At 40.9% G+C, this 13,764-nt stretch overlaps 1 protein-coding gene and 1 long non-coding RNA gene across 2 annotated transcripts in view; one reads left to right on the forward strand and one right to left on the reverse strand.

Annotated features, from left to right (window-relative positions):
* The window catches only part of LOC140065888 (uncharacterized), a 115,902-nt gene that overhangs the window by 21,287 nt on the left and 80,851 nt on the right, over positions 1–13,764 (forward strand). The window lies entirely within an intron of this gene.
* LOC140134948 (uncharacterized) lies at positions 1,831–5,652 on the reverse strand. Its single transcript, XR_011856431.1, has 3 exons — positions 5,523–5,652; positions 4,293–4,371; positions 1,831–3,227 (listed from the first exon to the last, which is right to left on the reverse strand). It is a non-coding gene; the product is annotated as an uncharacterized lncRNA (long non-coding RNA).

Consider the following 13,764-nt stretch of genomic DNA (forward strand, 5'->3'; position numbering starts at 1 on the left):
ACTGTTATTTATGTGTGTTTTCTTACAAATGATAAGTCCCCCCTTACGTCTATTTTACTTCGTAATAGAGGTTTGTTAAGTCTTTACAAACTCAAATTTATAAAATTTCGTAGTGTAACAATGGCAAAGCTAAACACATGCAAAATAAATTATTCGCAATGCATTCAAGTTTCTCAATCATATTTTATTAACATCATAATTACCATAATCATCAATATTTACAATTATTATAACAGCATCTAGCAACTTGTACAAAATATCTGCACATTTTTTGGTAAATGAGGTAAGATAACTTGCCTCTTGTATTTTTACAGTTGAAATGTTAATTCCCAAAGGCTTTCATTAAAGGGATATTCCCATGAAGACAAAATTCTTAAATATAACAAAATAGCACATTCTCTAATTTACTATTATTAACAAAAAATGTTGAAGATATAATTCCAGCCTTTCTCTATCAGGCCTAGTGTTTACAATTTTGGTTGTCTCTGGATCTGACAGTGATTCTTCTCATGAATAGCTTCTCATGTCTGCATGGATGCAGTGCTCTCTGCCTCCTGCCCCTCCCCCTGCATTACACGAACACTTCAGACACAGGCACTTCCTGCCAGCAAGCAGCAGTGTGCAGAGAGTTACTCTACTAGCTACAGACAAGATAAGGAAGGCATAGCAGAGCTGACAGTGTGTGTTATAGGTAAGATAGAGCAGGTGTGTGTCATTGTGTTTTATATCCATCTCATGGATCTCATCATCTCTTATCTCTTATCTCAACTCTCTTTTTCTATGTGTCAGACACTAGTGGAATGTTCAGAAGCTATATAAAAGTGTAGCTCAATCCTATGTAGAATGTCTATGGTTTTCAAAAGCTTTCAAGAAACTTTATTCATAAAACTAACTCCGTGACAATATTCTGGTATGTCCGTTTATGTCACAGTCTGTTTACCATTCTCTACCAGGGCCACCATCTGCGCAGCACAGTTGCTACAGGGCTCCATACAGTACTGCCGTATGGGACTTGGTCACCGCACTAAGGAAAGTGGACCTGGTCCTAGGCGAGTCTGGTGCATTCAGATGTGGTGAATTCAAGTATCATAGGCCAAATACTGTTCTAAGTGTATTTCGATGTTATGCAGCTTCAGGTTATATCACTTTGGGAACCTCCACCAATCAATAAACATACACCTGAGTACCCTCCAAATAGGACGGATAAGTAAATGTGCCCCATTGTGTTATTCAGAATGCACAGGCCCTTGGACATGATGACAACATGACACAATTTCAAGTATAGTTCCAGTCTGAGGTTTTACTTTAACCATATATGTGAATATTATCATAATAACATGTTAGAAAAGGACTGATTAACCAGGAAATTCATGCATATGAAAATTGTACCACCTCACTGGTTTCATCAAATTAATTTTTTTAAAGCGGCAACATGTTCAGGAGGACCTCTTACAACATCAGTCACTTTGATCCTCTTAGGGTCATAAACACAATCCTCTTCCTGGCCACTAGGTACCATACCACATCCTGGTGGCATCCAAGCAGAGTCATATCCATGGTTATGCCAGGTGAGACGCAGTGGGTGATCTTGACGGTCAATCCTCTTCACCTTTCCCACTCTTACACTGAGCTTCAAGACCACTTTCTGATCCGTTGCTCCAATTGGATATTTTGATGCTTTCTCAATATCTCTGCTGACATAGACTCCTTCCCCCAACATCCCACCGGTAGAAACTCTAAAGCCATTTCTGAGAATGCTGTAAGCTGCAGGTACTTTAGTTCCATGATACATGGTGTAGTATCTTCTTCCGCCATATTTTCTTTGCATTTCTTCAAAATGAATATAACTGTGTTTATGAGAACTTTCAGTCTATAGAAGAAGTTTACAAGAATATGAAGAAAGAGGACAGATTGTTAAAAAACATAATATTCTTCTTATATGAAATATAAATGTATAAATATATGTTTGTGTACATTTGGTTCATACATGAGATTTAGTAGTACAAATCATGTATTATGCTTGTGTACAAACAGTCTAAAGTCCCCCCTACATTATGTCACAATTTAGTTTTAAAGCGTTAATTTGTGTGAAAGAAAACAACATAAATAGAGTTGGAGTTAAAAGGAATAAGAGCATTGGAAATATTCATCCAAACATCAGGAACTGTTGGCATAAGTCAAACAAATTGGGGCACATTTACTAAGGGTTCAGGGACCGCAATTCTGTCGGGTTTTCCCGAATATTTCCGTTTTACGCTGAATTGCCCCATTTTATGGCGCACGCAATCGGATTTTGGCACATCGGTGCTGGCTTGCACGCAACAGAAATCAGGGGGCGGGCCATCAGACAACCCAACGGATTCAGACAAACCGCAGAATTTAAAAAAGGATTTGCGTCGCAAGATCAAGCACTCACATGCACTGGGAAGAAGCAGGTGAACTCCGGCGGACCTCAGCTCGGAATGACACCTGCAGGAAATTGGACGCACGACCTTAGTGAATCGCGCCGGACCCGAATCCTCGTCGGACAATGCACCGCGGGATCGCAACAGAACTGGGTAAGTAAAAGTGCCCCATTATCGTAAAACAAAGTTTGTTTCCGGAACCTCCATTCTCTGACACTCTAAGGCTTACATAATTCCAACTTCTGACGAATTTTGAAAGTAGCATCCTTTTTTATTGGTGCCTATCGATGTTGTTATTCATAGCTCCTTTGGGAACAGGTTTACCAGCACATTGAAGTATATAAAGATTATGCAACTGTATTAGTTTCTGGAAATTAATTTTTTTAAAGCGTTGACGTGCTCAGGAGAACCACTTACAACATCGGTCACTGTGATCCTGCTAGGGTCATAAATACAGTTCTCTTCATGAAAACCAAGCTCCAAACCAGCAGTTTGAGGCACCCAGGCACAGGCATAGCCATGTTCGTGCCAGTTGAATCGCAATGGGTGATCTAGACTATCAATCCTCTTCACTTTTCCCACTCTGACTTTGCAAGACCACTTTTGGAGCTGTAGTATTGTAAGGAAAATTTGATGCCTTCTCTATTTCTCTGCTTACGTAGACTCCTCTCCCCAACAGCCCACCGTTAGAAACCCTAAACCCCTCTCTGATAATGCTGTAAGCTGCGGTTACGGTTGTTCCATGATACATGGTATAGAATCTTCTTCCACCGTATCTTTTTTCCATTTCTTCATATTGGATCCAGGTTTATTTACAAGAATCTGCAACCCAAAGTTTTATTTGTATAAATAGGAAGGTAGTGGGAAAGATGCTTAAAAACATCCCAAAAATATCCCCTCTACAACACTAATAACACCAAAGAAGTTCTATCATAATATAAATACATAATTATTCACGTCTGACAGAGACTCACTGCAGGAATTCCCTAAATTCAGCTTTTCTTGGGGGGCCTACAATCTTTCATTTTCTTTCAGAAAATGAAGGGACAAGAGGAAGGGAAATATAAGATCTGTTATTGTAACAACGGATTATGCTACTAAAACTGTACAGTTATTTGTCACTTCATTGTTTTGTATGTATTTGGTTCCGGCATAGGATTCCATGGTAATGTCCAAATGAGTAGAACCTTGAGCAGTAGTGGCATAACAGCTTTGATAAGGATGGGAAAATGATGTATTATGGTTGTGCACCAACAGTCCGATGTCGGATCATTTACCCCTACCTCAGGAATGTTTTCTCTTCATCCCAGGCACTGTATGACTTAGCCAACTTCTCCCTCAGCTCTCCCATTCCACCCTCCCAAATGAGGTGGAGGGAGAGTGCAATGATAAAGCTGAGGGGAGACATTGGCCGAGTCATGCTGTGACTTTGTTAAAGAGAAAACACCTCCCTTGTGACTCTACTATTTTTAAAAGTGAGGAATTTAATACTAAAGACTTAAAAGTAGGAAGATTTCTGGAGGAACCTTTGTTAAATGATAAAAACCTGATGACAGGTTCCCTTTAATTTTTTTTTTAACTATCATATCTGAGTTTACAGTGTGTTTTCAACTAGTGTGTACAGACTGATAATCTGATACTCTAGAGAATTTCCGTCTGTCTTGTTAGCGAGTAAGAATTCAGTCGAAATTTCAGAGTGAAAAGCAGATTTTCAAAGAAAGTAGGGAGTATGATAACAGCCCAAAGTAAGTTCAGACAGCAGCTCCTTGCCCTGATAAGATATCTTAGAAAATTCCATGAAGTCAGTTATAATATTGACCTATGCAAAGGTTTTGAATTGTTATTGACGTATGATCAAGTGCCTAAAAATAGGTTATTTCCACTCACCTGGTCCTGTTGTACAGAAGAACAGGAGCAAAATGATGTAGTGCTGGATACTGCTGCTGTTCTTTCTAAGATTCCAGGTCTATAAACACACAATAACGAAGAGTGAAGCAAAACTCTAAACCCGTAGATAAGCCTACGCTGATATAGACCAAAGACTCTTTACCCAGTGAGTGCCCTTGATAAAATCTGTAAGTGGTTAAGTTTACAAAATAGGGTCATCTGTTGAAGACTTCCATTATTCTCGTATCTTAGGGGCTTTGCAAAACATGTCACGTCATCACAAAACTATTCCATCAACATCTCTTTTCATCCTTCCTAGGTGTATACATTTTATATATTTAAATGTTTAAAACAGTAATTTTAGAGGTAAATTAAAATATTAATGACATCACTTGAAAATTCCAAAGAGAAGCTTCATTTTGTTTTAATTCCTCTAAAATATTTTAAGGGCTAACTAGCTTCCTACACAGTGTTTTGAGTAGGGGTGGTCTTTTATTAATATGCATATCATATGCAACTGCACCTAAAAGTTCCTTATGGACCAGTGGTTTGGTGTTCTAAATCAGCCATTATCATTTCCCTCCGTACACCAAAAAGACCCCACATATAATTACATTAGTAGGAGATCTCGACGCCTACTCACTGATACAGTGAAATCGCTGTAGTACACCTTGGCTTCAGAGTGCATGTGCTGTAGGTACGGCAATGAAGACAGAAAGTACTACTCCAACTTCATTAAATACAATGATCAGGTGAAAACACCAAAGGACCTGCAGTTGGTTACGAGCAGGTGAAGACACCAAAGGACCTGCAGTTGGTTAAGAGCCCCAAATTACCATGATAGGTTCTCTTTAAAAGTTTGAGGAACCCCTAAACCTGCAATAAGTCTACATGTAACCATACACTCTGCACTCTGTTAAGTTACATCACTGCTTGATTGCTCATCCCAATCCACCTCGCCAACAAAATAGTAAATAATAATCCAAATTCTCTCAATTTTTATTTAAGATATTTGCTCCATGGAGTCTTCACCAGAATTCAAAATTAACAATGGTCATGTCAAGTATCACCTTCCTGGAATAAGTAATAGAATGGACTCCCACCAACCTTCCTTCTAATTCGTAATCTAATTTCTACCACTGCACATACTGAATACATTATTATACATACAAGGCATACTGCATAAATAGAGAGAGTAGCATAAAAAATTATAAGTTAGCTGGTGCTCACCTGGTTAGGCTGTGTGTATACTGTAGTTATTTGGAGGATATAGGTTTGCAGTGGCTTCTGCGCTAGATAGACTTCAGTGTTTTACTTGGCCGATAAAATGTGATATTTAAGTTGTTTCTTTATCATCGAGAAAAGGCCCTTAACAAGTTTATTATTTCCTGCTACGTGAAATAATGTTTTCCTCCCTTAAATATTAACCTTTGCCTGTAATTTTATTACTGCTTATCACATGTACTGTATAAGTGTAAGCTAGACTGTACTTTGAACACTTCAGCAGTTTTTCGGTTTGGTCTGGTAAATCCCTCACGCACCGTGATTGAGTTTATCGTAACAATCTTGTCTGTGGGCATCGGGCCTAAACCTGTCGAGTCTCATCTGTTTGAGACTGAACGTACTAACGTTGACATACAACAAGAATGAGGTGAACTGAAATCTGGTGAACGGTGACCTGTTCTCATGGCACATGAATGCTGAGGCTTTCGGACCGTGAGATATGAAAGTGCTCAGCAAGCTCAACCGGCAGAGAGAGACCTGCCCAGTTTTTCTACCAATAACCAGACCCCTGATCCATAAATATCAGTTTTGGATCTACGGATGTGTACTTTTATTGTGTTTCCCACCAACATAACATCCTCCCCACCCAGGTTGACTGCGTCTGACTAGGAACTAACTCAATAACCTGCATAGTGCTGAAGAACGCTAGTGCAAAACTATTCTGGAAAAGCAGGGACTCAAATGGTGAAGCTCAAACATCCGTTGTGGCCAGGCATAAAGGCTGCAGTATCCTTCAGGGCCATCGCTCTCCCCAAACCCTTTAGCAACAAGTGTATTGAAAAATCCTTTGTGAAATCATGTATGCCCCACAATCCCTGCTAAATACTTTCGAAACGCAGCTACCGATTAACCATGCAAATGCAAGCAGGTATGAGACCGCAGCGTAGTGTCTGTGGTCACAGTTTCCCAATCCCCTCATTCCACCATTAGTAAGTTATACCACTTGCCCCACGCCTTACCATGGCTGATCTAAGTACCCACCGACAATGAAGATTACAGACCTGGAGTGAACTGGATGTCACCAGGTCTCACAGGAAAGGCGGGCAGGGGTACCCTGAAGTGATGTAAGTAGCGGGAAGTGCATGTGGAGGGGCAGGTTTATAATGTAGAACAGCCAAGTGAAGGTGGAGGACATGATTGTATCCAGGAGCTCTCCCACTTCCTTGACTGGATGTCTGAAAGAAAAGTGGGGGAACAAAAATAGTTTTTGGAGCAGGGCAGTAACTTTTTGTATCCACAATAGAATCTTTGAAACACAATCAAGGTACTGACATATGTATAAGGGTTTATTAAGTAGCCTTGAGGTGACAGATTCCATTTAACCCATTGGGGCACATGTATCATAGTTTCAGCTAGCCAAATTGTCTAATTTTAGCGACTTTTGCCGTTTTTGCGCCATTTTTGAGACAATTCTGCACCTGGTCCAGGGCAGGTGCAAAATAATTTTTTTCTTCATGGACCCGATTTTAACATGTAAATTGGAATTATTTCACATGCTTTAACTGTTTAACATTTTGTACAGTAACCTCTTTTGTCAAAACTTAACATTTGCGTTTACAAAACACAATATAAATGCCACATTAACGCATGTGTTAACATTGCATTTACTATGCGTTTTGTAAATTCAAATGTTAGCAGTAATGTAATTAGGAAAATCTACTCTGCTCAGCTGCTGTAATACGTTTCAAAATACATTATAAATGAAACATGTTAAATCCCAAATTACCAGTAGTGTCAACTCCTGTATATAATCCCTCACATGGCTTCTATCCTCTCCTGTTTATAACCCCTCACATGGCTTGTGTCCTCTCCTGTATAGAACCCCTCACATGGCTTGTGTCCTCTCCTGTATATAACCCCCTCACATGGCGTGTGTCCTCTCCTGTATATAACCCCTCACATGGCTTGTGTCCTCTCCTGTATATAACCCCTCACATGGCTTGTATCCTCTCCTGTATATAATCCCCTCACATGGCTTGTGTCCTCTCCTGTATATAACCCCCTCACATGGCTTGTATCCTCTCCTGTATATAACCCCCTCACATGGCTTGTGTCCTCTCCTGTATATAACCCCTCACATGGCTTGTATCCTCTCCTGTATATAATCCCCTCACATGGCTTGTGTCCTCTCCTGTATATAACCCCCTCACATGGCTTGTATCCTCTCCTGTATATAACCCCCTCACATGGCTTGTATCCTCTCCTGTATATAACTCCCTCACATGGCTTGTATCCTCTCCTGTATATAATCCCTCACATGGCTTGTGTCCTCTCCTATATATTACGCCTCACATGGCTTGTACCCCCCCTTATATAACCCCCTCACATGGCTTGTATCCTCTCCTGTATATAACCCCCTCACATGGCTTGTATCCTCTCCTGTATATAATCCCTCACATGGCTTGTGTCCTCTCCTGTATATAACCTCTCACATGGCTTGTATCCTCTCCTGTATATAACCCCTCACATGGCTTGTGTCCTCTCCTGTATATAACCCCTCACATGGCTTGTATACTCTCCTGTATATAACCCCCTCACATGGCTTGTGTCCTCTCCTATATATAACGCCTCACATGGCTTGTACCCCCCCCCTTATATAACCCCCTCACATGGCTTGTATCCTCTCCTGTATACAACCCCTCACATGGCTTGTATCCTCTCCTGTATATAACCCCTCACATGGCTTGTATCCTCTCCTGTATATAACCCCTCACATGGCTTGTATCCTCTCCTGTATATAACCCCTCACATGGCTTGTATCCTCTCCTGTATATAACCCCTCACATGGCTTGTATCCATTCCTGCATATAATCCCTCACATGGCTTGTATCCTCTCCTGTATATAACCCCTCACATGGCTTGTATCCTCTCCTGTATATAACCCCTTCACATGGCTTGTGTCCTCTCCTGTATATAACCCCTCACATGGCTTGTATCCTCTCCTGTATATAACCCCTCACATGGCTTGTATCCACTCCTGCATATAATCCCTCACATGGCTTGTATCCTCTCCTGTATATAACCCCTCACATGGCTTGTGTCCTCTCCTGTATATAACCCCTCACATGGCTTGTATCCTCTCCTGTATATAACCCCTCACATGGCTTGTGTCCACTCCTGCATATAATCCCTCACATGGCTTGTGTCCACTCCTGTATATAACCCCTCACATGGCTTGTATCCTCTCCTGTATATAACCCCTCACATGGCTTGTGTCCACTCCTGCATATAATCCCTCACATGGCTTGTGTCCACTCCTGTATATAACCCCTCACATGGCTTGTATCCTCTCTTGTATACAACCCCTCACATGGCTTGTATCCTCTCCTGTATATAATCCCTTCACATGGCTTGTGTCCTCTCCTGCATATAACCCCCTCACATGACTTGTATCCTCTCCTGCATATAACCCCTCACATGGCTTGCATCCTCTCCTGTATATAACCACCTCACATGGCTTGTGTCCACTCCTGCATATAACCCCCTCACATGGCTTGTGTCCCCTCCTGTATATAACCCCCTCACATGGCTTGTGTCCTCTCCTGTATATAACCCCCTCACAAGGCTTGTATCCATGTAGATTTGAGACATTTGCAACAGAAAGTCTCAAAACTAAACCAAAATTTGCTCCTGCCAGGACAGGAAAAACTGAACATGTATCACAAGTAAAAAGACAGGATCATACATAAGGTACAAAAACTAGCCACCAAAAGTCTCTAAAATTCACCTCAGAGAGACCAAACTATGATACATCTGCCCCATTGTCTTTCTGCCCTTTCTAAGCATTTGCATTACAATATAATTGTGTGTTTTAAGTTACCTGGATTCCTGACAGAATCATGTTCTGACTCCCGGGTTAGTTTTGGTTTGGCTGCATTTTTATAAAAACACATGTGATTTGTCTATGCTGCTCATTCCTCAGCTCTCAGCCCCCACCTTTGTGCTCCTGTACAGCTCCTCTTTCCCCCGCTGATGGCAGCGCACCACCATTAGTGAGTGAAGAAGCAGGAGGGATGAGGGGCTGAGAGCTGAGGAGTTTTTAGCACAGATAAGTCACATGTATTTTTTGAAATGAGGCCAAACCAAAGCAAACATGGGACTCAGAACATGATTCTTTCAAGGTACAAGGTAAGTTAAAACACACAATTATACTGTAATGCAAATGCTCAGAAAAGGCAGAAATACATTTTTGCAATCCACCTGTAATAGGCTTGTGAAATCTTTACAAAAAATGAGGTTCCTGGGGACAGGTGCCCTTTAATATTCCAAGCTGTGTACTGGGAGACAAGAAAGGGGTCCACAGTGACGTTTCTCCTTATGATGAGAAAGGTCCAACCACATTTCTGGGCTGGGAATGGGACATAGCCTTTCTTAGTTACTCCCTTGGATCTGTATATATGTAGGTCTTGTAGATGTACCACAAATATTACATATGCCATGTGCTCCAGGACTAGAGGAGAGCACAGATGACAGCATTTCTTTCCAGTAACCCAAGGTCTTTCTCTAATCTGATGTGGGAATATTTATGCTTTGGTACAAATGTCATTTACAGTAGGTTTCATTGGATGTTATTTAAAGAGGGAAAATCCCTTGCCATAAAGTAGCTTGTAAATTACACTACAGTACCAGCTCAGTGAAAAGGGAGAAATATACATTAGATTTGTATTGGCCAAACCCACCGATTTTTGTAGGTATGACTGACCATCTAGAAGTTATACCGTACTCTCGCCAGACAGTAGATATGGAGGGTGTTAAGCATCAGGCATTTTCTTTCAACCCCCTAATCACTTTGTGCGAGGTAAGCTGTAGCCTTAGGCATCTAGTGGCCTGCACCTCTATAGTGGGCTCCACAAAGATAGCAAACCAAAAAACCCTAATTGAATGTCCACTTATTGAGCTTCTCCTAGAATAGTGATTTTTTTATATCTACAGACATCGAGGGTCATTTACTAAGAACCCAATTCGCGCTCGTGATCGGATTGTGGCGCATCGGCGCCGGCATGCATGCGACGGAAATTGGGGGGCGTGGCCGAACGGAAACCCGACGGATTCTGAAAAAACGCCGCATTTAAAACAAAAAATGTGTTGCAAAAATTGCACTTACCTTCACTCAGCCTGGCTCGGTGTATTCCAATGCGTTCTGATGCTCTTCAGCGGAGCAGCGCTACCTGGTGGACGGCGGAGGAACTACCTTAGTGAATCCCGGCTGGACCTGAATCCAGCGCAGAGAACGCGCCGCTGGATCGTAAATGGGCTGGGTAAGTAAATCTGCCCCAGAATTTCTAAAATATGCAGTTTCACGAGAACAAAACTAAAGTCCATTCAAAGCTCTTTTTCTAATGATCACGTCCTCTTAACATCCTAAAGCATTTCCCTTTTCAGCAAACTATATTTATATAGATAATATAGTTTATATAGAAACATATGTACTCGAATTTCATGGGTGAAGGCTTGGGCTCTGGACTACCACCCAAACCACCTATTTTACAATCCACTACTGGCTATATCATGTGTATGGGAGCCTTTAAGGGGTTTTCCAAGTTTTCTATAAAATCCTATGGAGTCTGGGGCAACAGTTGCACAAAGCAAAAAAAGGAAAGCATACTTATCCCACTCTTTCTCTTCCTGTGTGGCTTGATACTTTTGGTCTTTGGACCGTCACTACACCTGGTTATCGCGGGTCTCTCTTTGACCAAAGACATCCAGCTATGGGACATCACTTGTGACATAGAAGAAGGCCATTTAAAATGTAGTTAATACCTTAATTTGTGCAGTCTGAGCAATACCCTCAGCCTTACATTGACTGCAATAGACCTTATTTTATTGCAGCTCTTCCTGCAATGCAGATTACGGCAAGAATATTAGACTCAAACAACAGACACATAACCACAAAATGATTAAATATGTAAAAATATGATTTTTATTAAATTCATGACAAGAATATAATCACACAATGGGGCACACTTTTGCATGAAAGCCAGCGCCGATGTGCCAAAATCTGACACAATCCTCTTCTAAATCCCTGTCCCAGCGACGCAATCCCTGAAAACATTGCAAAACCCAACGGAAATGCGGCCGCGGAGCCTTAGTAAATAAGCCCCTATGAATCCAAATGGGACAATCAATAAAACTACAAGGGACTAAAACACTGGGACTACTCCAATGGAAAGACAGATAAAGGACATGGGTAAGTAACCCCAAATCCCCTCACACCATGTAATAAAATGGCACAACGTACAATATAATAGGTTGTTATTTGCTTATTATGACTATTTGCTTAAATCACATCTAGATCACAATATACCAACAATAGTGAGGTAAACAAACAACCCTTTATAGCAAAAATGATATACAGTATTTTTCGGACTATAAGGCGCACCGGAGTATAAGGCGCACCATCAATAAATGCCTGCTAAACCGTCTAGGTTCATATATAAGGCGCACCGGAGTATAAGGCGCTCCTGATTATAAGGATGAATGACCAACCGGTGGCAGACCTGTGCACAGTTCAAGGTAGCTGTTGTCTGTAAGTATAGTTCATATATAAGGCGCACCAGGTTGTAAGGATGAATGACCAGCAGGTGGCAGACCTGTGCACAGTTCAAGGCAGCTGTTGTCTGTAAGTATGGTTCATGTATAAGGCGCACTGGACTATAAGGCGCACCTTTGATTTCTGAGAAAATCAAAGGATTTTTAGTGCGCCTTATAGTCCAAAAAATACGGTAATATAAAATCCAACCTCAACCTATATAGTAAAGTAAAATCTATATGTAGCTGTTATACTATCAGGGGTCCTCAATATAGTGGCTGAATCATATGCATAGATAGAAAACACCTAAGATAGATCATATAGTCTAATTAGTAATAAATTAATATTACCTGTAGCCATTGTGTGCGGCAATCGCAATATATCAGAAACCCCCCAAATGTGGGGTGTTTACCGTCCTATCCATGATCATGACAGGTGAGTCACAGAGGTCTTATTATGGCTCAATCCTCTTCCCAACTATTACTATACTCGAGTATAAAACATTTTTATAATAAAAAGAATTAATAACATAAAAAGAAAGTCCCATAAACACCAACATTCCCTTTACATACCTAATAAAGTACAAAAAACACAAATGAAATCATGAAAACCCCCCCACATAATTGATATTGCCGCGTCCGTAACGATCTGTACAATAAATTAGTAAGATTATTGGACCCACTCGGTGAACGCCGCACATACAAAACATGAAAAACTTGACAAAAATGTACATTTTTCATAAAATCTCTTCACAAAAATGTTCCAAAAAGGGATCAAAAAAAGTTATGTGTGCCAAAATGGTACCACTAAAAAGGAAAACTCAACATGTAAAAAATAAGCCTTAAACCAGCTCTGTAAACAAAAAAAATATAAAAGTTATGTCTCCGAAAAGATGGTTACACAAAAATAAATGAGATTTTCTCTATATTTGTTTTCCTTCAGTAAAATATTAAAAAAACATATAAATGAGGTGTCACCACAATCGTAGTGATCTATAGAATAAAGATACCGTATATACTTGTGTATAAGCCGAGATTTTCAGCACAAAAAATGTGCTGAAAAACCTCACCTCGGCTTATACACGAGTCAACCAAAAAAAAAAAAATAATAATAATACTCACCCTCCGGTGTCCGGATCCTCGGCGGCAGACCCCGATTCTCGGCAGCGGCTCCGCTCTTCTCTTCTTTCTTCACTGGCGGCTCCTGGTCTCTTTGCTTACTTAGCTAGACGGCAGTCGCGTCCATGCGATCTGCCGACGGGCGCACACTATGATGCGGCGCTGTCGCCGCTGATGACGTCATCGGCGGCGACACTGCCGCATCATAGTGTGCGCCATGGGGCAGGCTGGCTGTATTCTACAGGGGGCAGGCTGGCTGTATACTACATGGGGCAGGCTGGATGTATACTACAGGGGGCTGGCTGGCTGTAAACTACACCCTCGGCTTATACTCTAGTCAATAGGTTTTTCCAGGTTTTGGTGGTAAAATTAGGGGTCTCGGCTCATAGTCGGGTTGGCTTATACTCGAGTATATACGGTAATATAGTATTTTTAGTGTACAGTGTATAGCTCCTAAAAAATAGAAGAAGAAAGGGAACAAAAATGTATGATTTTCTTTCCCTACATGCATTTAAGAGCTAATAAAATCTCAACAATAAGC

The sequence above is a fragment of the Engystomops pustulosus genome, chromosome 6, assembly GCF_040894005.1.
Source record: "Engystomops pustulosus chromosome 6, aEngPut4.maternal, whole genome shotgun sequence".
NCBI lineage: Eukaryota > Metazoa > Chordata > Amphibia > Anura > Leptodactylidae > Engystomops > Engystomops pustulosus.